This window comes from Ovis aries, chromosome 9 (assembly GCF_016772045.2).
Source record: "Ovis aries strain OAR_USU_Benz2616 breed Rambouillet chromosome 9, ARS-UI_Ramb_v3.0, whole genome shotgun sequence".
Classification (NCBI taxonomy): Eukaryota; Metazoa; Chordata; class Mammalia; order Artiodactyla; family Bovidae; genus Ovis; species Ovis aries.
Window position 1 is genome coordinate 16,619,033 of NC_056062.1, and position 21,324 is coordinate 16,640,356.

At 55.2% G+C, this 21,324-nt stretch overlaps 1 protein-coding gene across 1 annotated transcript in view; it reads left to right on the forward strand.

The window, feature by feature from the left end:
- Positions 1-21,324, forward strand: part of KCNK9 (potassium two pore domain channel subfamily K member 9) — a 108,906-nt gene that overhangs the window by 75,807 nt on the left and 11,775 nt on the right. The gene's annotated exons all lie outside the window — the stretch shown is intronic.

Consider the following 21,324-nt stretch of genomic DNA (forward strand, 5'->3'; position numbering starts at 1 on the left):
GGTATTCTCGTCCTGCCCATCTCACCCTCATCTCATCCGAGGATGGGAAGGGGGTCGGGTTGCTGCTCGCATTTGCTGAAGGCCTGCTACGGGTCTGTGATGCCATTGCATGTCTGCTACGGTGTTCCAAGGAAGATCAGTGATGGACGGTGACCTTGTATTGTTTTGAGTGGTAATGCAGCAATTTCTATATACCTGGCCCCGTTTGATCAGAGTTCAAGTTGCCCTACTGAGCCCTCCCAGCCTCCCCGCGCAGCAGGACCGATCTCGTTCTATGTGGCAGAGTGGGAACCGGGTCCCAGCAAGGCCAGCGCTCTTCCCGTGACCGGAGCCTAGTGCGCTTCCCAGACCCGTCCCTCGGAGGTCCCCTCTCCCCGGGTCCAGCACCGGGGTCTCCGAGGAGTGCGGTGCATCCCAGAGCAGACCTCGCTGGGGCAATCACGGAAGCGAGCCCATGGTCCTCAACTTCCTGAGGCTGGGTGGGGCTGGGCCACTCTGGTGGAGAGCATGCCGTGTGCGGAGCAGGATGGGCGGTCCCCTCTGGCCTGGCTCCCTTGGCTGAGGATGAGTCTCCAGTCCTGTGTACGCAGCCCCGGGACACCAAGCTGCTCACCAGACAGACATTGGGCCGCTCTTGCAGTCCAAGGGCCATCTCTCATCCACAGACAGCTGGCAGGCTCTTTAATTAAAAGGGCTCCGTGGCTCAGCTTCTGTGTGTAGACACTCCCTGCAGGCGGGGTGGGGGTGTCTGGGCAGGCTCTTCTCCGCAGGGGTGGGTGAGGGGACGGGTACCCTCCCCTTCTCAAGTGCTGAGCCCAGGAATGGGCTCCTCATTTACAACCAGGGGCAGGGTGGGGGGCTCGGCGTGTGAGACCCTGGGGAGATGGTGGGGTCTCCGTGCCTCAGGTCCTCACATGTGAACAGAGGACACGGTTGGCTTCCCCGAGAGCCCGTCTTTTCCGCCTCCTTCACCCTACGCTCGTGGCTGCCGTGTCTTCAGTGATGATGCCGCTGAGTTACAGCCTTCACAGCAGTGGCCGACACAGAGAGCCCTCCCCGCGTCGTCCTCGTCGTCGTCCTCGTCGTCACCATCATCACCCTGGTTGCCGTCATCACCGTCTCGGCCTTGCCTGCACCTAGCGCAGGGCCCGACACGCAGCGTCGTCCTCGTCATCATTATCGCCGTATCACTGTCGTCTTTATAATCCGAATCGTCCTCATCGTCCTCGTCACCACCGTCCTCCTCCTCCTCTTCCTTATCCCCGTCCTCACCGTCACCCTCCTGCCGTCATCCTTGTAACTGTCCGTCTCCTGCTTATGGTCGTAGCTGTCTTCCTCTGCCACCTCCTCCCCCTCCTTGTCACGGTCATTACTATCATCACAGTTGTTATCAGAGTCCTCGTCACCATCACCGTCATAATGGCCTTCATCGCCTCCTCCTCCTCCTCGTCACCGTCGTCATGATCATCGTTACCGTCCTCTCTGTCATCATCCAAATCTCCCCCTCCTCCCTCCGCTCCCCGTCATCACCCCCATCCTCACTGCCGTCGCTCCCTCGGGCTCCCAGTGCCCGGCACGTCGAAGGTGCTCAGCAGATACTTGTCAAGTGAACGAAAGGCTGGAGTAAGTGACGACATGTGCCAGGCACTGGGGACGCAGCGATGGCAGTCGCAGGCACGCCACCCACTGACGCAGGGAGGAGGGAGATGCTCCCACCTGGCCCCGCGGCGGTCTGCTCTCGTAAAGGCGGGCGTCACCTTCAGAGAATTCTGAGCCCTTTGGCCTCGATGTCAGAGCCCTCTGCCTCACCTGCCCCTCCGCGGCCTTCTCTCCTTCCTGCCTGGCCCCCTTCCCAAGGCCCTGCCCTGTCCCTCCCCACAGGAGAGTGGGCACTGCTTTGTCATAGGACAGTCGGACCCCATCCTGGCGGCACGGGGGCCTTGGGGATGGGGGTTCGAGGGGGCCGCCTTCTGGGTTCGGCTCCCCCTTCACCGTCTTCACGGCTGTGTGACTGTGCTGGTTACTGGCCCCTGAACCTTGGCGTGCTTCTTTCAAATCTCGGGGGTGGTGCTGGGAAATCCCATGGACAGAGGTGCCTGGAGGGCTGCAGTCCCTGGGGTGCAAAGAGTCAGACGTGACTGAGCGCGTGTGCACATGTAGTGACCGTACCCCCCGCGTTTAGAACAGTGCCGGGCACGTGGCAGGCATAGGGTTTTCATTCATTCATTTGCTCATTCATTCATGTCACAAATGTTTTATTGAGAGTCTGCGTATGAGACACTGGGGGTCTTCTGGCTGTGAGTGAGACAGGCTTTAGGGAGCTCCGTGAGGGGCCCCGCCTGCTCCCCCCGCCTGCGGCCCAGCCGCCCGCCCTCTGTGGCCGGGCTCCATGTGCAGCTCTGACCCGCCTGCCCGGCCGCTGTGGCAGGCGACTCCCGTTCATCACGGAGCCCCTGTGCTCCAGGCGGGACCCCTCCAAGCCCCTGAGCGTCCCGCACACACCGGGGGCGGCGGGGGGGGGGCCTGTCGGCCTCTGCTGGTTTAGTTCTGTATCATCTGCCTTCCCCAACGGGCCCCATTGACATGCAGTGTGAGCCCCGTGGGGGACGACAGCTGGAGGGGACACTCAGAGGGGCCCGCCCTTGTCCAGCTGTTCAGCAGGCAGCTGCCCTGCCTTCATGCCAGGCATGGTCCTGGGGCTCGGGGAATAAGTCAGAGGCTGCCTTGGTCTGGGAGGATGGACAGTCCTCCACAGGTGAGCCGACCCCTCCAGCAGACTGGCGGGGGTGGGGAGTCTCGAGATGGGGGGAGACAGCGCTGTCCTGCAGGGCTGGCGGCAGTGGGCCTGCCGCCCTGCGCCCCTCAGGCTGAGGGGAGAGAGGGCTCCCGGGAGGGCATATGGCACCCCCTGGCACACAGACACCAACGCCTCTTGCCAGGAGGGTGGCGGAGACATCCACAAGGCAGAGGCTCTGCAGACGTTTGTCTGTGCATTTGGACGCCTGCCTTTCTGCGAAGGAGGTCAGGGCCCCGGGTGAGCCCCCACGGGCAGTCACTGGCTGGGGCTGCCCATGCACTCTCCCCTTCCTCGGGGTGTCCTCCTCCCTCTGGCCTCTAGGAGAAGTCCTGCTCCCTCAGGATGGGCACTTACTGGTCAACTGAGGCCATCAGCCTGAGGGAGCCATGAGACGGGGGCCCTTGCCTCCTCACTGGGTCCTTCAGCTGAGCCCTTGAGCCGTCCCGGCCTGAGGGGCCCGGGATGAACCAGGTGGAGCCGTGGAGTGTGCAGGCATCCATGGCCGGCGGAACGGCATGTGCAAAGTCCCTGGGGCATGAAGTAGCAGAAAGGAGGCTCGTGTGCGCCTGGGTCAAGCTCATTTATTAATACAACGTTTGCAGGGGGTCTGGGAAGCCACAAGGCAAAAATCAAAGAGCAGAAGGGCCCAGGGAGAGGCCCCTGACCTTAGGGAGGCTGCTGCCTGGTGTTCCGTGTCTGTCACCTTCTTTAACGCTCACAGCCAGCCTTGCGGGAGGTGGCGGTCTCCCCGGCGTCCAGGACAGACACGGGTGCGAGGCACTGGCGTGTGATCCCGGAGTCACGCCGACGGACAGGCAGGCCGAGCTGGTGTGGCTCCAGGCTGGGGTTTTCCCATTCCGCCCGGAGACCCCTTTGGCTGCCGATACGTAAGCGAGGGTCTGGAAGGGCTGTGGTCTGTGTGGCTCTGTGAGTGTGTGTCTCTGTGTATCTGTGTCTGTGTGTGTGTCTGTGTGTGTCTGTGTGTGTCTGTTTATCTGTGTGTGTGTGTGTGTGTGTGTATGTCTCTGTGTGTCTACATGTGTCTGTGTGTGTATCTCTGTGTCTGTGTCTGTTTATCTCTGTGTGTTTATCTCTGTTGTGTGTATGTCTGTGTGTGTGTCTATGTGTGTATCTGTGTCTGTGTGTATCTCCGTGTCTGTGTGTATGTATGTGTGTGTCTGTGTGTATGTCTGTGTGTGTCTTTGTGTGTGTCTGTTTATGTGTCTGTTTATCTCTGTGTGTGTGTATGTCTCTGTGTGTGTGTGTCTGTGTGTATCTCTGTGTCTGTGTGTGTGTCTGTTTATCTCTGTGTCTGTTTGTGTGTATGTCTGTGTGTGTGTCTATGTGTGTAGCTGTGTCTGTGTGTCTGTGTGTATGTCTGTGTGTGTCTTTGTGTGTGTCTGTGTGTGTGTCTGTTTATCTCTGTGCGTGTGTATGTCTCTGTATGTGTGTGTATCTCTGTGTGTGTGTATGTCTGTGTGTCTGTGTGTATCTCTGTGTCTGTGTGTGTGTCTGTTTATCTCTGTGTCTGTCTGTGTGTCTGTCTGTGTGTGTGTCTATGTGTGTATCTGTGTCTGTGTGTATCTCTGTGTCTGTGTGTCTGTGTGTGTCTGTGTGTGTCTGTGTGTATGTCTGTGTGTGTATGTCTGTGTGTGTGTGTATCTCTGTGTCTGTGTCTGTTTATCTCTGTGTCTGTGTGTGTATGTCTGTGTGTGTGTCTTGTGTATATCTGTGTTTGTGTGTATCTCTGTGTCTGTGTGTCTGTGTGTATGTCTGTGTGTGTCTTTGTGTGTGTCTGTGTATGTGTTTGTTTATCTCTGTGTGTGTGTATGTCTCTGTGTGTGTGTATCTCTGTGTGTGTGTCTGTGTGTTTATCTCTGTGTCTGTGTGTGTGTCTGTTTATCTCTGTGTCTGTGTGTTTGTGTGTATGTCTGTGTGTGTCTGTGTGTGTCTGTGTGTGTCTCTGTGTGTCTCTGTGTGTATCTCTGTGTCTGTGTGTGTGTCTGTTTATCTCTGTGTCTGTGTGTCTGTGTGTGTGTCTGTGTGTGTGTCTGTGTGTATCTCTGTGTCTGTATGTGTGTGTATGTCTGTGTGTGTATGTCTGTGTCTGTGTGTATCTCTGTGTCTGTGTGTCTGTTTGTGTCTGTGTATGTGTGTGTATGTCTGTGTGTGTGTCTCTGTGTGTCTCTGTGTGTATGTATCTCTGTGTCTGTGTGTATGTCTGTGTCTGTGTGTATCTCTGTGTCTGTGTGTCTGTTTGTGTTTGTGTATGTGTGTGTATGTCTGTGTGTGTGTCTCTGTGTGTCTCTGTGTGTGTATATCTCTGTGTCTGTGTGTATGCCTGTGTGTGTGTGTCTGTGTGTGTGTGTGTGCATACACGCCTGTGCACGTCTTCCTGCAGGTGCCAGCTGCAGCCTCTTGAGAAGGAGGTCGACACGGGTGTCTGTGTGGCAGCTGAGGTTGCCCGCATGATAGTGCATGTCCTTGGGCCAGTGACTTGGGTGAAACGCTTCAATCCTCCACACTCCGCGAGGCTGTTGCTCTTCTTACTCAGGATCTCCAGCAAGGGGACCAAGGACAGAGGCCGTGTTCCGAGCCTTGCCGCGCGGTGTTTTGAAGTGCGCACGCTTGATGCACGTGCACCGTTGGTAACTGGGGGAGGGGTGGGCGGGCTTCTCGGGCCCCTCGGCTCCATCGTGCTGCTCCCCCACTGCTCTCCAGGGTGCCTCGGGCCCCAGAGGGGTGTGTGTGTCATCTGAATGTGCTACGTGTATGTGCAGATGTATCTGTGTGTGCCTGCGTGCGCACACGTGTGTGCATGTAGTGGGTGTCTGCACATGTGTGTGCACGAGTGCGTGCGGTGTGTCTGCGTGTGTGTGTCTGCGTGTGCCTCCGTGTGTATGTCCTTGTATGTGTGCATGCATGTAAACGGCATGTGTGTGCGTGTCTGCATGTGCAAATGTATCTCTATACACCCATGTATGCATGCACGTGTGTGTATTTGCACACACGTGCATGGGACCGCCAGCATCGTACAGCAGGCTGCACTCTGGCGTCAGTGCCACGCCCCAGGCCTTGCCCCACTGCTAAGGGCATGTCCCCAAGGTCACACAGCCAGTCATGGCCCTGAGCCCAAGTCTTCCCGCCTGTGAAATGGACATGACCGTCCCTGCCCGGCCGGCCCAGCAGATGTGGGGATAGGTACAGGGGGCTCTGCCGTGTCTGCACCTGAGTCAGGGGTCTCCGTGGGCTCCTGTTGGGCTGCAGGGTCAGCAGTAATGGTCTGCATGTGTTTGGTCTGCGCGTGTGGCCTCCATGCTGGTAGATATCATCTCTGAGTGACTCTCGTGAGCTGGGGGCATAGCAGGCGCCCTCCCCAACACCCCTGGTCTCTTGCACCGTGAGTTCCTCTGCTGCTCGGGTCACAGTCACCGCGGGACAGCAGGGCCTCTGCTGAGCACGGTCACTCAGGAACCTGGGTCCCAGCACCTGGAGGCCCCGTCCTCCTTGAGGTCCTGAGTCCTCTCCCTGTCGGGGCAGAGCAGGGAGGAGGAAGGGAGCAGATGAGAGTTACACGACAGGCCCTCAGGGGCCAGGCCTGGAGCCCCGCTGGCCCCCAGTCCTGAGGGGCTCTGTGGCCAGCTGTGCTTGGGGCAGGGGAGGGCCCACGCCCAAGTGGGCACCAGCGCCTGGGACTAGAGCCCGCCTGCTTCTGATGCTTCTTGAGGAAGTGAGCGGCTCTCAGTCTGCGAGACGTGGGTGGCTGCCAACGTGTGTGCATGAGATGAGCTCCGTTCTCACCACCTCCACGTGCTCGGGTGAGGTCAGGTGGTGACCTCTAAGGCTGAACACTGACCCTGCCAGCTCTCACAGGCCCCTGTGACCCCTACTCAGTGGGAGAGGGGGAATCTGCAGAGCTGGGGGGCAACCCAGAGTCCCAGGTCCAGACCTCTTGCCTCAGGGTCAGCCCTGGAACAAGACCCCCGCACATCCAGCCCGCGTGAACACGGGCAGTTTGGGAAGCCAAGCATTTACCTTCACTCGGCTCTTCAGGCGTCCGAGAGGCAGAGATGATGATTTTCAGCCATGAAAGCACCAGTGCCTTTGCTCTCCCGGCCCCATCCCCCCACTGGCGTGGATCATGCTCCTTTCAGGGAGGGGGGCGCCTGGCTTGACCGCAGGCCACCAGAGTCCATGTCCCTTAGGTCCCTGTGTACCTAGAGCTCCTTTGGGATTCTCAGTGAGGGAGAAGAGGGCCTCCTGGAGGAGGTGGCCTTTGAGCTGGGTCCTTAAAGAGGGGCAAGAGCTTCCCGGAGGGAGGCACAGGCTGTGTCTGCAGGGAGCCAGGACGCTGGGGCACCTGGGTGAGGCTGTGGGGCGGGGGGAAAGCTGGGGTCCAAGCACTCAGAGTCCTGAGTACCTTGATATCCAAGCCTCTGTTTTGCCCGAAGGCTCTTTCCTCCATGAATTCCACCTGCTCCCTCCCTTTCCTATACTCCAGGCCCTGAACGGAAGAGTCCCCACTTCTAACAGAAACAAGCACGAGTTTGAATATTTCGTTTCACTTAAAATACCCAAGTATCAGTTATTACTGAATGAGACAGTATTCTTGGGTATGAAAGCTGACTTACAATTTTCTTATTCTGCCACAGACTTTTCAAAAGTCAGCCCAATTTTATATAATTTTTCTTGTGAACCTGATTTTTATATTTAGGTTTGTTTCCCCATATTTCCTTGCAGTTTTTCTTTTTTTTTTTTCAGAGGCGGTTATGGACTGTGGGTGGTGAGGGAAGGAGAGTGGAATGGGAGAGATGGAGGATCCAGCTCCACCTGGTTCTGGGGCTCTCCATCCATGACTGGGAGATAACACCACTCACTGTGCTAAGGATGCGCCCTCTCCTGCAGGGTGCTCCCCCTCCTTCAGAGTGCTCCCTCTCCTACGGGGTGCTCCTCCTCCTTTAGGATGCTCCCCCTCCTTCAGAGTGCTCCCCCTCCTGCAGAGTGCTCCCCCTCCTGCAGAGTGCCCCCTCTTCTGCAGAGTGAATGAGTTAAGGAAGGTGACTCCTCCCTGGCCCGGTGTGTGTCCTCAGTAAACTGTGGTTGTGGCTGCCACCATCATCTGTTATTATTACTGCTATTATTGGTTGGTGGTAACTTCAGAGAAGCTCACCACATGAGAAAAAGATGAATGGCTTTTCCCCCGGGCATCCTGAGTCTGGATGCGGTCCCAGGGGAACAGCGGGCGGGTGGCTGCAGCGGCATTTGCAGTCGTCCGCGTGCCCGCCAGAGGGCGCGCTTGCATTTTTGGTCTCTGACTCTGGCGGCCCGCGGAGGCTCCTTAGCAAGTGGGCCTGAGGGCTGTGGTCTTTAACCGGCATCTCAGCCCCTTGAACTCTTTCCTGGCTATGCCATCTGTGATCCTCTTCAGAAGCAAACCTCCCTGGCGGATGGAGGGCCTCTAGCCTCCTCCAACAGCGGGGTTCCATGCCTCTGTGGGTCCAAGCCTGAGATATTTGAGGGGCTGGGGGCTGGGGGCTGGGAGTGGGGTATGCCTTGACCCGGTCCTGCTCCCGATATCTGTCCTGTTCCGGTCAAGAGCTGGGACCCTGGAAGCTGGGAAGAGTCTGCTTTAAAAATAATGTGTTTTCTTCTCTTTTACGGCTGAGTAATATCCCAAACACCGCATTTTCTTGTTATTTGTTTTTATTGGTTTATGACACTGTATGTTTCTTGTGCAGTGCTGAATGTCTGCTTCTGTGCAAAGCAAGGCATGCTCACCTCCGAAAGTTTGGTTTCCATCTGTCCCCACACCGTCGGCCCTCTTTACCCATTTCCCCTCCTCCCACTGCCGCTTCCCTTCTGGTAATCACTGCCCTGGTTCTCTGTATCTGTGTGTTTGTTTTTGTTTGGTTTGTGCTTTTACTTTTTTTTTTTTTTACATTTATTTTAAAATATTTTATTGAAGTAGTTGATTTGTAATGTTGTGTTCGTTTCAGGTGTACAGCAAGGTGATTGAGGTTATATGAACAGTACTGCTGTGAACACTGGGGTTTTTTGTCCAGATATATGCCCAGGAGTGGGATTGCTGGATCACACGGTAGATCTATTTTTAGTTTTCTAAGGAACTTCCATCCTTCTCTCCATAGGTCCGGCACCAATTTGCATTCCCACTAGCAGTGTGGGAGGGTTTCCTTTTCTCCACACCCTCTCCAGTGTTGATTATCTTTAGACTTTTTGATGATGGCCATCCTGGCCGGTGTAAAGTGGATACCTCATTGCAGTTTTGAAATGCCTTTCTCTAATACTTAGTGATGCTGAGCATCTTTTCATGTGCCTGTCGATCATCTGTGTGTCTTCTTTGGAGAAATGTTTATTTAGATCTGCCCATTTTTTGAATGGCTTTTTTTTTTTTTTTAATTGAGCTGTATGAGCTGTGTGTGTATTTTGGAAATTAATTCCTTTGTTGATTGCATCATTTACAAATATTTTCTCCCATTCTGTAGGTTGTCTTTTTGTTTAGTTTATGGTTTCCTTTGCTGTGCAAAACCATTTAAGTTCAATTAGGTTCCACACCACATTTTCTTCACCTATTCACCAACCAATGGATACTTAGGTTGCTCCCATTCCTGTTTTTAAGGCTGAATAATATCCCATTGTAGGGAGAGACCACATTTTGCTAATCCATTATTCGCTGATGGACATCTGGGCAGTTTCCACCTTTCAGCTGCTGTGAATGGTGCTCTGTGAACGTGCATGGAGTATTTGAATACCTATTTTAAATGCTTTTGGCTATACACCTAGGAGTAGGGTTGCTATAAATAGTCTCTAAGGGGAGTACTTTTTTGGTTACTTTTTTCTGCTCTTAGAGAACATTCTTATGCAAACTGTAAAGTCTTGCCTTTTACTTTCCCGCTGATGTCTGGGTGGTCACCACTCCGTTGTGGGTCATTTCCAGCACGTGCCAGGCCCCCTGCCCCCAGCCAGGATGCATCTAGGCCCCATCTGAGGGTCTGCTGATGGCAGCCTCCCGAGTCTTCATGGGACTAAAAGAGAAGCACACAGGGCTGCCCAGGCTCAGTTTCCTCATCTGTAAGATGGGAATAATGACGCGTCGTTGGGTTCCACTGGATTCTCATAACATGGAGGGAGCAGGGCCAGGGAGATGCAGCCCAGGGCGGGGGGGGCCTCCCTCTAATGACCATGAGCTGTCATTAGAAACCTGTAGCTTGTGAGCTTGCATATTTTTTAAAATATATTTTTAGGTCTCCTTTTCCTCTTAAGAACAAACAATGAAGCGAAACCCAAAGGGAACGTTTTGGGAAATTAATAATAATAATAATAATAATAATAAAAAGCCTTTGAGGGAATTGCTCTGTCATTAAATAAAACACCAAACCTGCCAGGTTTTCCTCCAGAGATCACAGTGCCAAACCGGTGACTGAGCAAGGTGGCTCCAGGCGCCTCCAAGAGGGGCCAAGGCTCAGGCCGTGGCGTCCCCGGCCCGGATGGGGAGCCTTGGGTTCTCATCTGTGAGTTGCAGTCAAGGTTTTGTGGACCGAACCCCGTGGGGATCGTAGAAAGGGGCCTCCGTCTGCCTGGGATGGCCACGCTTGCTGGGCTGTGGTTCTGCTTGGTGCTTTGTGCGGGGCGGGGCTGACCTCTGCCACCTGGGGGAGGCGCGACCATGGCCTTGATTTGCGCATCTGTGAAATGGGGCCAGCAGGTGACTCCTGTAGCAGGAACCTTGCTGTGATGGGGCAAGGTGGATGGGACGGGTGGGCGCCGTGAGACAGGGCTCAGTGGTTGGGGGCCGCAGCCTGGCTGGCCCCTCATGCCCCTCTCCTGTCCCTACCTGCCCTCTCAAGCCCATTCTCTTCTCTCCTCCCTTCCTCCGGCTCTGGAGCCTCGTGACTCCTGCGTTAGACAAACAGATGGTCGGTTTTGTCTTATTTTGTTTGGCCTGGGCCGCGTTTTAAAATGTTTCATTAGATGCTAATTAGATTCCATATCTTCAATATCCAGTATTTCCAGCTTCTCTTTAAAAACTGGTCACCCTGGCCTGCAGCCCTGGTCCCGGGGCTTGGGGAACAGCTGCTCTTTCTGGGGACTCAGGTCTCCAGCTGGCCGCCGGCCACCCACAGGCCTGGTTTGGCCACCCCCAACAGACCTGGTGGCCTGTAAGAGAAACCATGTCGGGTGCAGGGGCCTGTGGATTATTTCTAGTCATGCTGAGGGGTAGGACATGTTGAGTGTTAATCCACTGCAATCAAGACACTCGCTGAAGCCAGATTATTGCGACACAGATGGGAGGGGCTGAGAAGAGCTGACCCGGGGGCGGAATGAAAGCCCTGTTTCTCAGGACAGTCTCCTCTGGCTGGGCTCATCCTCATGGTGGTGAAATGACTTCTGGGGCTCCGGACATCACACTCTGGCTCCTTTCTGGCAGGAAAGAGCAAAAGGCTCATTGGTTCAGGGCTTGGCCAGTGGACCCAAGCAGAGCCCGCAAGAAATGTCATCCCCTTTTGAGATGAATGAGGGTCCTGCACCTTGGCCCAAGCCCCCGTGGTGGGACCTGGGGGATATTTGGGTTCCGTTATATCATGAGAAGGGTGCCTTGACCTGGAGTTATCACAGAGGTGGCCCTTCCAGATGAGAGAATGAATTCAGAAAAGCTTTGTGGGCTGCGGAGTGCTGTGGAGGTGACCCTCACTCCCCTCTGCAGAGGAGAAGGTCAAGGCTGAGCATCTGAGTGGCTTTCCCAGTGTCGTGGTTGGTAAAACAGGAGATGGAGCCGGATGTGGTCCTTGGGCCTTCCTGATCTCTATCCAGGAACCCCAGGAGGACCCTTCCTGCCCACTCTCAGCCCCCCACCCCCCACAGGGCCTGTGATTCATTCTCCTTTTGGTGTCTGCAGACACCTGGGGCTCAGGAATCCTGGGGAGCCTGTACAGGGGCTGGAGCGAGACTGGTGCTGGGAGGATGGATGAGTGGGATGCTGGTTGCAGCTGAAGTGGGGGGCCGCCAGAAAGCACGGGGCGCCGAGGGCAGCTCCCTTCCCTGGCCCATCCCTCTTCAAAGCCACTCTGAGTCATTCTTTAATAGAATTTGTGCTTATTTTAATTCCTATAGGCACAGAATCCTTGCGTGTCCTTTATAAATATTACATTGTCTTCCAGCAGCAGATTTCCTGATGTCCAGATGCCTGGGTGGCCTCCTCCTTCCCTGGGCTGCGCGTTCGGTGGGTCACTCTCACCTGGCACCTGGCCTTGATGGCTACCCCTGCTCGGAGTGGCAGAGCACCCCGGGAGCTTGGGGTCGCAGTGAACTTGACCAAGGAGAACGAGGCGGCCTGGGCAGGGAGGTGATCACCCATGGTCCCTGAAGGGCAGAGTCTAACCCAGCCTGTCGTGATCCCCGGGGGCCAGCCTTGTCCCCACCCCTCACCTCCCCCACCCCCACAGTGTCCTGGAGGGGAATTCAGAGCCAGGTTGGTTGTTTCTGGCCAAGGGATCCCGGCAGGCTTCACAGGGGCCACCCCACAGTAGAGGAAGCTTTGCAAACGGTGAAGGACTGCAAAAGTCTGGAGAGATCATTTACGGCCAGCTGTTGATGAGCTTAGATTTCGGAGGAGCCACGGGCAGTCCTGGAGTGTCAGGAGTGAGGCTGGTCCGCGACCCGCCGTTGCCCCATTGCCTTATACTTTTCTGAGTGAGGACAGCCCGCTGGATGCTCATGGTGTCTTAGGAAAACGCTGCCCAGAGCAGGAGCCGGGCCCGGGAACTTCTCAAACCTGGCGGCTGCCACACTCCTGGGGAATCTAGCAAGAAATCGGGGGTGGGGGGCACAGGGTGTTTTTCTGGGAGTACTGCCTTGTCACTTCAGTGGGCTCTTTGGGCACCCCCAACCCAATAGGAACCATCAGTTTCATTACCCTCCTTGCCCGCCTGGCTCCCTTGCGGGGACAGAGCCTATTCATTTGTTTTATTTGTTAGCCCGCTGCAGCCCTGAGATGCAGGCCTCTTCTCTGCAAAACCTCTCCCAGGACAGATCAAAGAGACCCGCTAAGTATATAAAAGGGGCCGTGAAAATCAGGCGGGATGATGCAGTTCTCGGGCAGAGCTGCCCCCAGCCGTGCTGCGCTCGGGGATGGGCCAGGGCCTCAAGGCAGGCCTGGAAGATGGAGGTCACGTGTGCAGGGATGCTGCCTTCTAAATTCTGAGTGACTGCCCCATGCCAGGCCCTGCGATGCACCAAGGTGGGCCAGGAGTGGGCTTCTGCCCACCTGGGAGCCACAGTCTGGTGAGAAGGCAGTGGAAGAGAGGAGGGCAGCGGAAGGAGGAGAAGGGCGGGGGACAACTCTGCCCCCACCCAGAGGCCCGGCCCCACGGTGGCTGCAGCAGGGCGGTGTCCCGAGGGTGTGAGACGTGCGGTCCAGGTGGTGGTCCTGCCCCAGGAGCCCCCAACCCCCCGGCCTGGGCTCGGGAACGGGAGGAGATGCAGAAGGAAGCAGCTGATAAGGCTGGCGGTGTGGGCAGGCCAGGGGGCAGCCTGTCATGTCCAGGCGTGGCTGGCTCAGGGCCCGATGCGGGTGCCCACGTGTGGGAGGTGCGTCCGGCGTTGACGCGTCATCCTGTGCGGGGCCTCATCTCCGGGTGCCCTGGCCCGAAGGCTGCAGAGCGCAGGTCTGCGTGGCGGCATGGAGAGGGGCCGCGAGCCTGGCCTCAGTTCTGGGGGCATCAGTCCGCTCATGCTGCAGGAACGGAATGCCAGACTGCGGGGCTCCAACAGCAAATGCGTCTCGGAGTTCTGGACGCTGGAAGTCCGAGACTCAGGTGACAGCAGGTTCCGTGCCTGGCTGGGTGGGTGGGCTCTCATCTTGCCTGCCGACACCCACCTTCTCGCCAAGTCCTAACGTGACAGAGACAGAGGAATGCCGGCTCCTTCGTCCCCTTCTGCATTCATGACCTCATGTAAACCTCATCCCAGAGGCCCCATCCTGAATGTCATCTCCCTGCCGGACTGGAGGAACGTTCAGTCCATAGCAGGGACCTGATGCCTTGGTGAGCGGTCAGTTCCCACTGCCTCTCTGTCTCTCTCTGCTCCCTGTCCTTGGCCCCATTTCACAGACGAGGAAATGGAGGTGTCTTTCTCGGAGGCTCAGGAGTCCAGATAGCTCTTCCAGGTGGGGCTTGTTGTCTGAACAGTACCATCCCCTCTCTTGATGTGTAGGTCAGGAAGCCCGGGCAGGTGTGGAGCTGGGCTCTGCAGGTTCTTTTCCAGCTGAATCCCCGCGTTCCTCTTAACGCATAGCCCTGCAGCTCTTGCACGCTTCACCCCATCCCTGGGCTCAGCCTCTGGGTGCTCTCCTGGGGCGAGGTGCACGGGCTGGGCTGTGAAGCTGAGCTCGAGGGTCTTCTGTTCTCCTGAACCTCCATCACCCCCCACATCCACCTGCCCTGCCCTCAGCGCTCCTGCAAGGGAGGCCAGAATCCTCTGGCCCCAAGCAGATGCCCATTGCCTCTGCCCTTTGGCCGGGTCCTGGGCTCTGCCACAGGACCTGGGCCCAAGGAGAGGCCCTGGTCTGTGGGAGCGGGACAAGACAGGAAGCACTGAGTAACGTCTGAATTCCAGCGGAGACTGCGGCCTGGGAGAATCCCACACACTTCTTCTCCCGGCGGGCTCCTATTCATCCGGCAGTGACCCTGCGCTGATGGCCCAGTCTGAGCAGGGAGCCTCCTCCATGCTTCTGTCACATCCAGCGTGGGCCCTGGGGTAGATCTTTCCACCAGGCAAAGCTGACGATGCTGAGAGTCTGACGCTGTGCTCAGCCTCTCGGTTTTGTGTCTTGTGTCCATCAGATCCTCCCACAACCCACACAGGGCCTGGATCAGATCCTCCTGCAACCCACGCAGGGCCTGGTGGAGAGGGCGCTGGCCCGCATTGAGCTGAGGCCCCTCTCGCACCCGCCCCACTGCTCCGGGGAGCTAAGCTGGGTCTCAGCCCTGGGGCCACTCTGGCAAGGGCTCCACCTCCTATCATGGCCCCGAGGTACCTGAATTTGATTCAAAGTCTGTGTCCCCGTCTGCTCTAGCTTTGGGCCGGGACCTGGGAGCATCTCTGGGGTGGTCCTCCCCCTGACCCCATTCCGCTCACTGGCCTCCTGGTTGGTGACAATGGGCTGGGATCTGCAAGGCAAGGACCCAGCAGGGGCTGGCTGGCGAGTGAGCCGGGCTGGGGCATCGCCTGAAATGGCCTCCAGGGTGACTCCGTGTGCTTGGACCCTGAGCTGGTGTCCTGGAGCTCAGGGAGCACGGTGCTGGGGTCAGAGCTGCTGTGTGTGTATGGGGGGGCTTTGCAGGCGGTCACCGGTCCCCATGGCTGTCCTAACGCCCAGGACATGAGCACGTCTGAGTCTCAGGCTCTGCATCTGTGGAGAGTCAGCAGCAAGGGGGCTGCAGGGCTGAGTGCAGAGAGACAGTGAGAGCCGCTGTGTCCCCTGCGTGCAGGGAGCTTCGCACCCAGCGGCCTGTGGCCTTCGCATTCCCCAGCCTGAGGAGGCCTGGGTGACAGCCATGCTGGTCACTGCTGGGCTTCTGCAGGGCTGGGGAGGGGTGACCCTGTCGCCTGTGGAGGGGCCGTGACCTGGTCTCACTGTCCCCTTGCAGCTGCATTTCCCCCATCCGTCTGGTGACGTGAGTGCATCTTCTGAGGTCACAGAGCAGGAGCCCAGAGGCTTCTGCCTGGGGCTGCGGTTTCAGAGTCTCTCCTGGGCCCCATGCACACCGCCTGAACCCCGTATGGATCAATTTTAGAAGTCTCTTTGATGAAAGGATGAACTGTTTATGATGATGGAAGGATGGACAGTATGGCCCTAGGTGGGATTCCTGAGGTTATGTTGGTGGAGTAGAAAGTGGCTCCCAGTGCTCAAGGAAGCCTAGACCTTAGAGGCTCTAGGGGGAGCGTGGGGGCATGGGGGAGCCTAGAGTCTTAGAGGGCAAAGCTGGACAGAGGTGTGGCTCTGAGCTCGTGGGGTTGGGCCTCACAGGTGGGGTGGAAGGTGACCAAGGAGGACACGCACCAGCCTGGGAGTCCTCGGTGGCATTGCGACACCCATGCCCTCCACTTAGGGGAGTTCTGGCTGGCAGCCCCAAGATATCAAGGGAAGACAAAACGCCCCTGGGGACCCTATGTACCAAGCACAGTGCATAGTCAAGGCTCTGGGTGAGTCTGGAAAACATATGAGTAGATGCTTGAATCTAGCTCTGCCTAAGGAGGCCAGCCTGCCTTCATTCAATCACAGATTAGAAAAAAAAAAACAAAACAAGTCTTTTAGGATTGGAGTTGTGACATAGGTTTTGTGATGGCATCGAGTATTTGTAGCTTGTCCTCCTGTGGGGTTTTCTATCCTGTCGCATTGAGCTATAGGTCTGCTTTTGTGCCAGTACCATACTATTTTGATTACTGTAGCCTTGTAGTATAGTCTGAAGTCAGGGAGCCTGATTCCTCTTAGTCCATTTTTCTTTCTCAAGATTGCTGTGTCTATTCACTCAATAGTGAAAGGCCTCAGAGACCTGTAGGGCACTGTAACCAGGCGTCCCAGAAGAAAGAGAATAACTCAAAAGAAACGGAAGAAATAATAGCCAAAACTCACCGAATCTGGCGAAAGACACAAATTTACAGATTCAAGAAACTTGGTAAACTTCAAGCAAGATAAATACAAAGAAAACATCAGAATCAAGCTGCCAAAAACCAGAGAGGAAATCTTGAAAGCGTCAGAAACAGTGCATCACATACAGTGAAACAGCTGTTTGAACAGCACTTACTTCTTAATCATAAACACCAGAGGCCAGGAAACAGTGGAACACCATCTTTAAAAAAGCCTTTTAAACACCATAACCCGTAACTGTCTATCCAGGGAAAATATCTTTTGAGAATGAAGACAAAATCCACTCTCAGAATCAAAACTTGTTTCCGGCCGCTCTAAAGAGCAGCGTGATTTCTAAAGGAGGTGCTTCTGCCTGGAGGGAAATGATACCAGATGGAAACTGAGGTCTTCAGGAAAGAACAAAGCACATCTTGGTAAACAAGTAGGTTTATATTTATACAAAACGCAGGGGTGGGAGTCCCATGACATATCCATATAGCTCACCTGTGCAGCTGATATAAAACCCAGATGGATGCTGGAAAACAAGAGACGGTTGGCAACTTAATAAGGCGGTAAATTAGCTAGTGGTTCAGGATGGGATCTATTTACTGGAAGGAAACCAGCATAGTATTTGCTGGGTCAGAACCAGGTGCCCGGCCCCCAGCCCTTCCTGTGATGAGGGAAGCAGCGGCCCTTCTCAGGGCCTGGCCAGCAGCATGCCTGTGTATCTCATCCCTGGGGGTGACAGTTCTCTAGCCCACCACCCTGCGGAAAGAAAGAACTCCTTCCTTTTGACTGCCTGTGGTATATCTCACCGGTCTGTTACAGCAAAGGCATCCCTTAGCAAGACAGGCACATGAGCATGTGGGCCCAGAACACCCCAAAGCTCAGGGCCTTCCAGGTGAACAAATCTCCAAGGACCCCAGTGGTCCAGGGTGCAGGGCCGTTCCCACCGCAGCTGCCATCTTGCAGAGCCTCCAGGAAGGAAGCTGTGCTGGGCATCTTCCGTGTCCCCAGCGAGATGCACCCATCTGCACCCCGCTCCCCACTGGGGAGGTTAAGTCTGTCTGAGCCACCTCTAGGGCTTCTTGGCTGTCTGGTGGCCAGCCGAGTTCATCCATGGGACAGCCCCAGCAGGAGGTCTGAGGAAGGGAGGGAGAGGAGGACCTTGGTAGTCGACCTCTTCAGCGGGTTCACACCCTGGAGCGACTCTCTACAAGTGCCAGCAGCTATATCCACGGCGTGTGGACTGACAGCTCTCCGTGACTGCAGGAGGTGGCACTCTCAACCTGAACAGTTAATTAATGGGCTATTTATAGCACGGGAGTGTGAGGGGGGGAGAAGGTGTGGTGGCCTGGGGCGAGCAAATGCCTTGGCTGATACACCATGTGGACACTCCGCTGGATCCGCTTCCCATATCTGCTTATGATGCAGTGTGATGGGCACTGATTGCAAACAGGACACATATGAAGCCTATACATCTAGAATATTCACTAAGTGTCTGTGGAATGCACAGACATAGCACCTGTGGACGCTTTATATAAGTACACGAGGCATACGCTTGGAACTTTGTGAAAGGTGGCTGTGTTAGGTAGAGTGACTGGACGTGGATGTGAAGCGTAGAGATGAAAGCCACATACCATCTACATGTTAGACTAATATGCAAAGCATCTCCTGTATACCCACAGCACACACACGTGGTGTAGGATGTGGGTGAGCATGGAGCGCGCACTCAGGACATAGGATCTGTGCGCCGCATGTACGCCCATGCTGTGGGGATCGCACATTCTCGTATCTCAACAGTATTGTTTAGTTCCCAAGTTGTGTCCAACTCTTTGCGACCCTGTGGACTGACCAGGGTCCTCTGTCCATGGGATTTCCCAGGCAAGAATCCTGAAGTGGGTTTCCCTTTCCTCCTTCAGGGGATCTTCCTGACCCAGGGATTGAACCCACATCCCCTACATTGGCAGGCGGATTCTTTTACCACAGAGCCACCAGGGAAGCTCTCAGTAGCATATACACCATCTACAGATTACGGTACAAGAGACGCAGCGGAAAGCATACAAAATGCTAATATGCCACAAGTGAGGGAAGATGACCTCTCCTTTCCAAGAAGAAATCATAGTTAATAGACAGAAACCTGCTGTATTTCTATATCCTAACAATAAAAGATCAGAAAGAGAAATTGAGGAAATAATCCCATTTTTTATTTAAATAAAAAAAAATTGGAATACTTTGCTTTACAATGCTGTGTTAGCTTCTGCTAACAGTGCAATGAAGTGAATCACCTATGCGTGTATATTTGGACCTCCCTCCCTCCCTCCCTCCCTCCCACCCACCCCCACAGGCCACCACAGAGCACTGGGCTGGGCTTCCTGTGCTAAACGAGAGGTTCCCGCTAACCGCCTTACACGTGGCAGTGTATATGTGTCCGTCCTAATCCCCCAGTCCAGCCCGCCCTCCGCTCCCCACCTTCCCCTTGCACCTGTGTCTGCATGTCCATTCTCTGTGTCTGTGTTTCCATTCCTGCCCTGGAAACAGGTCCACCTGTACCATTTTCTAGACACATGTACGCTTTATTGTTGTTCAGTCGCTCGGTTGTGTCCACCTCTGTGACCTGCAACACACCAGGCTTCCCTGTCCATCACCAGCTCCCAGAACTTGCTCAAACTCATGTCCATTGAGTCGGTGATGCCATCCAGCCGTCTCATCCTCTGCAGTCCCCTTCTCCTTTTGCCTTCAATCTTTCCCAGCATCAGGGTCTATTCTAATGAGTTGACTCTTCACGTCAGGTGGTCAAAGTATTGGAGCTTTAGCATCAGGCCTTCTGATGAATATTCAGGATTTATTTCCTTTAGGATTGAGTTTGATCTCCTTGCTGTCCAAGAGACTCTCAAGGCTCTTTTCCACCACCACAGTTTGAAAGCAGCAATATATGTGTTAATATATGATTTGTTTTTCTGACTGACTTATTCCTCTCTTCAGAGTAGATCATTTCTATTGATATGCCTGCTATTTTCTTCTTGCTATTTCCTCATCTGTCCTTTCTGAGCCAACTCCAATGTTGTTCTGCCATTTCTCCTCTTTCGTAAAGGCCGTGGGGTCTCTGAGAGGGTGGGAGCTCTGTGCTGCCTCGATGGGACTGAGGGCCAGAGGGGTCAACTCTGCAGTGAAAGTGTGACTCCCAGTCAGGCAGCCCATGGCACAAGTTCATGGCAGGGGAGAGGCAGGCAGTAAGTGATGCATCCCTGGTGGAGAGGTGTGGGCTAGAGCAGTCAGGGCAAGCTTCCTGGAGGAGGCAGTGGGAGGGGACAGGTCCCTGCTGAGTCCCAGACCCTGCTCTTTGATCTCAGCAGATCTGCACAACAACCTACCTCCAAGTTATTATCTCATGTAACAGGTGAGGACACCCAGGCTGGGAGAGGTGGTCTGCAGCCCATGGTAATGCACCCGGTTAAGTGACCATGGGCACGTCGCTCAGGGGAGCACCAGGGAAACCCTTCTTGGTGGGGCGGGATTGGAGATGTCGGAAGGCCGTGTTCATCCTCCAAGTCCGCAGTCCACATACCGCCTGAGATCCTGGTGTTTGTTTTTTTTTTTTTCTGGGCAGTGTTAGTCTTAGAACTTGAACGAGTCAGGTTCCTCCTGCCATATTGTGCCAGCCCTACCCAGACTGTGACATGATCTCTGAGCATCCGAGGGACCCTGGAAGGTAACCACCTTTCCAGCACCACCGTGCTCAGATGAACCTGAGGGATTATAGGCTCAGCTTTGCATAGCTCATGCAGGGAATCCACAGAGGGGTGTTCTGTGGAGCTGTGTGAAGAGTTTCAGAGGCACCTACACGTGTGGGGTCTTTAAGGACTGTGTCTCCCCTTGATTCTGACAAGGCCACATTCACACAGTGGCACAGATTTATTCTGTCTTTGTTAAAGAGGTATTTTGTGTGCTCGGTATTTCTCACAAAGGAGGTAAACATCTTTGCCCCTGTGGTGTTTATGCTCCACTCAGCAGGGACCTCTAGATTCAAGACCTCTGCTTTTAAGCCTCATTTGCTGAAAACTCTGGGCTTAAATCCCAATTCTGGAGAAATAGAGCTACCCTGCTATTAAATAACTGTTTTCCCGCCAGTGGTGTCGGATGCGTTGTGTCTGCATTGTCTGTTTTACAGGGTCAGCACAAGGCTAGAAAGAGGGGGTGTATGATGGGGGTCACACAGACTAATTAGTTGATTGGCTACCTGAGCTGGGTACGGGGAGCCTGGGCAGGAGGCAGGGGGTTCTCCAGACCATGCTGAGCTTTCTGGCACCACCCTTGAGGCTGTGGAAACTGGGGTTCTTTCTCCCCCTTCACCAGCACACACAGAAATGACTCGAGTGGACCCATCATGCCCTTCCACCCTGTGCACCCTCTTACCTTCCGAGGTGTCCCCGCCTCCCTGGCTGGCCCCACGGCTCCCAGTGGGGGAGGTGCAAGGATCCACACTTCCGGGCTTTCCACCCACCTGTCCGCCTAACCTGGCCTTAGACCCACCGTCTATTTAAGAATACGGTCATGGTGGTCAACAGCGACAACAAGAAAACCCAGTTAGCATTCTTTGTTTGCCCTTAGGGATGATCCATGGTGGGCGGGTGTCATTTTTCTCCCTTGGGCTGGCTACGTCTGCAGCTTTCTGCAAAATCATGCGTGAATATGCTGCTTTTCTTTGGAAAACCTTCGTGTTACTCTAAGAACAGTAAAATGACCCCCAAAGTCCTCCTCCAACTGCCCCAAATTAAGTGCTCCAAACACGGAGGGACACTTCCTTGATTCTTGCCTGTTCTTCCCGCCACCCCGACTCAGGTTACCCCAGCTGCGTCCCAACTGCAGTGCCCGCATCCAC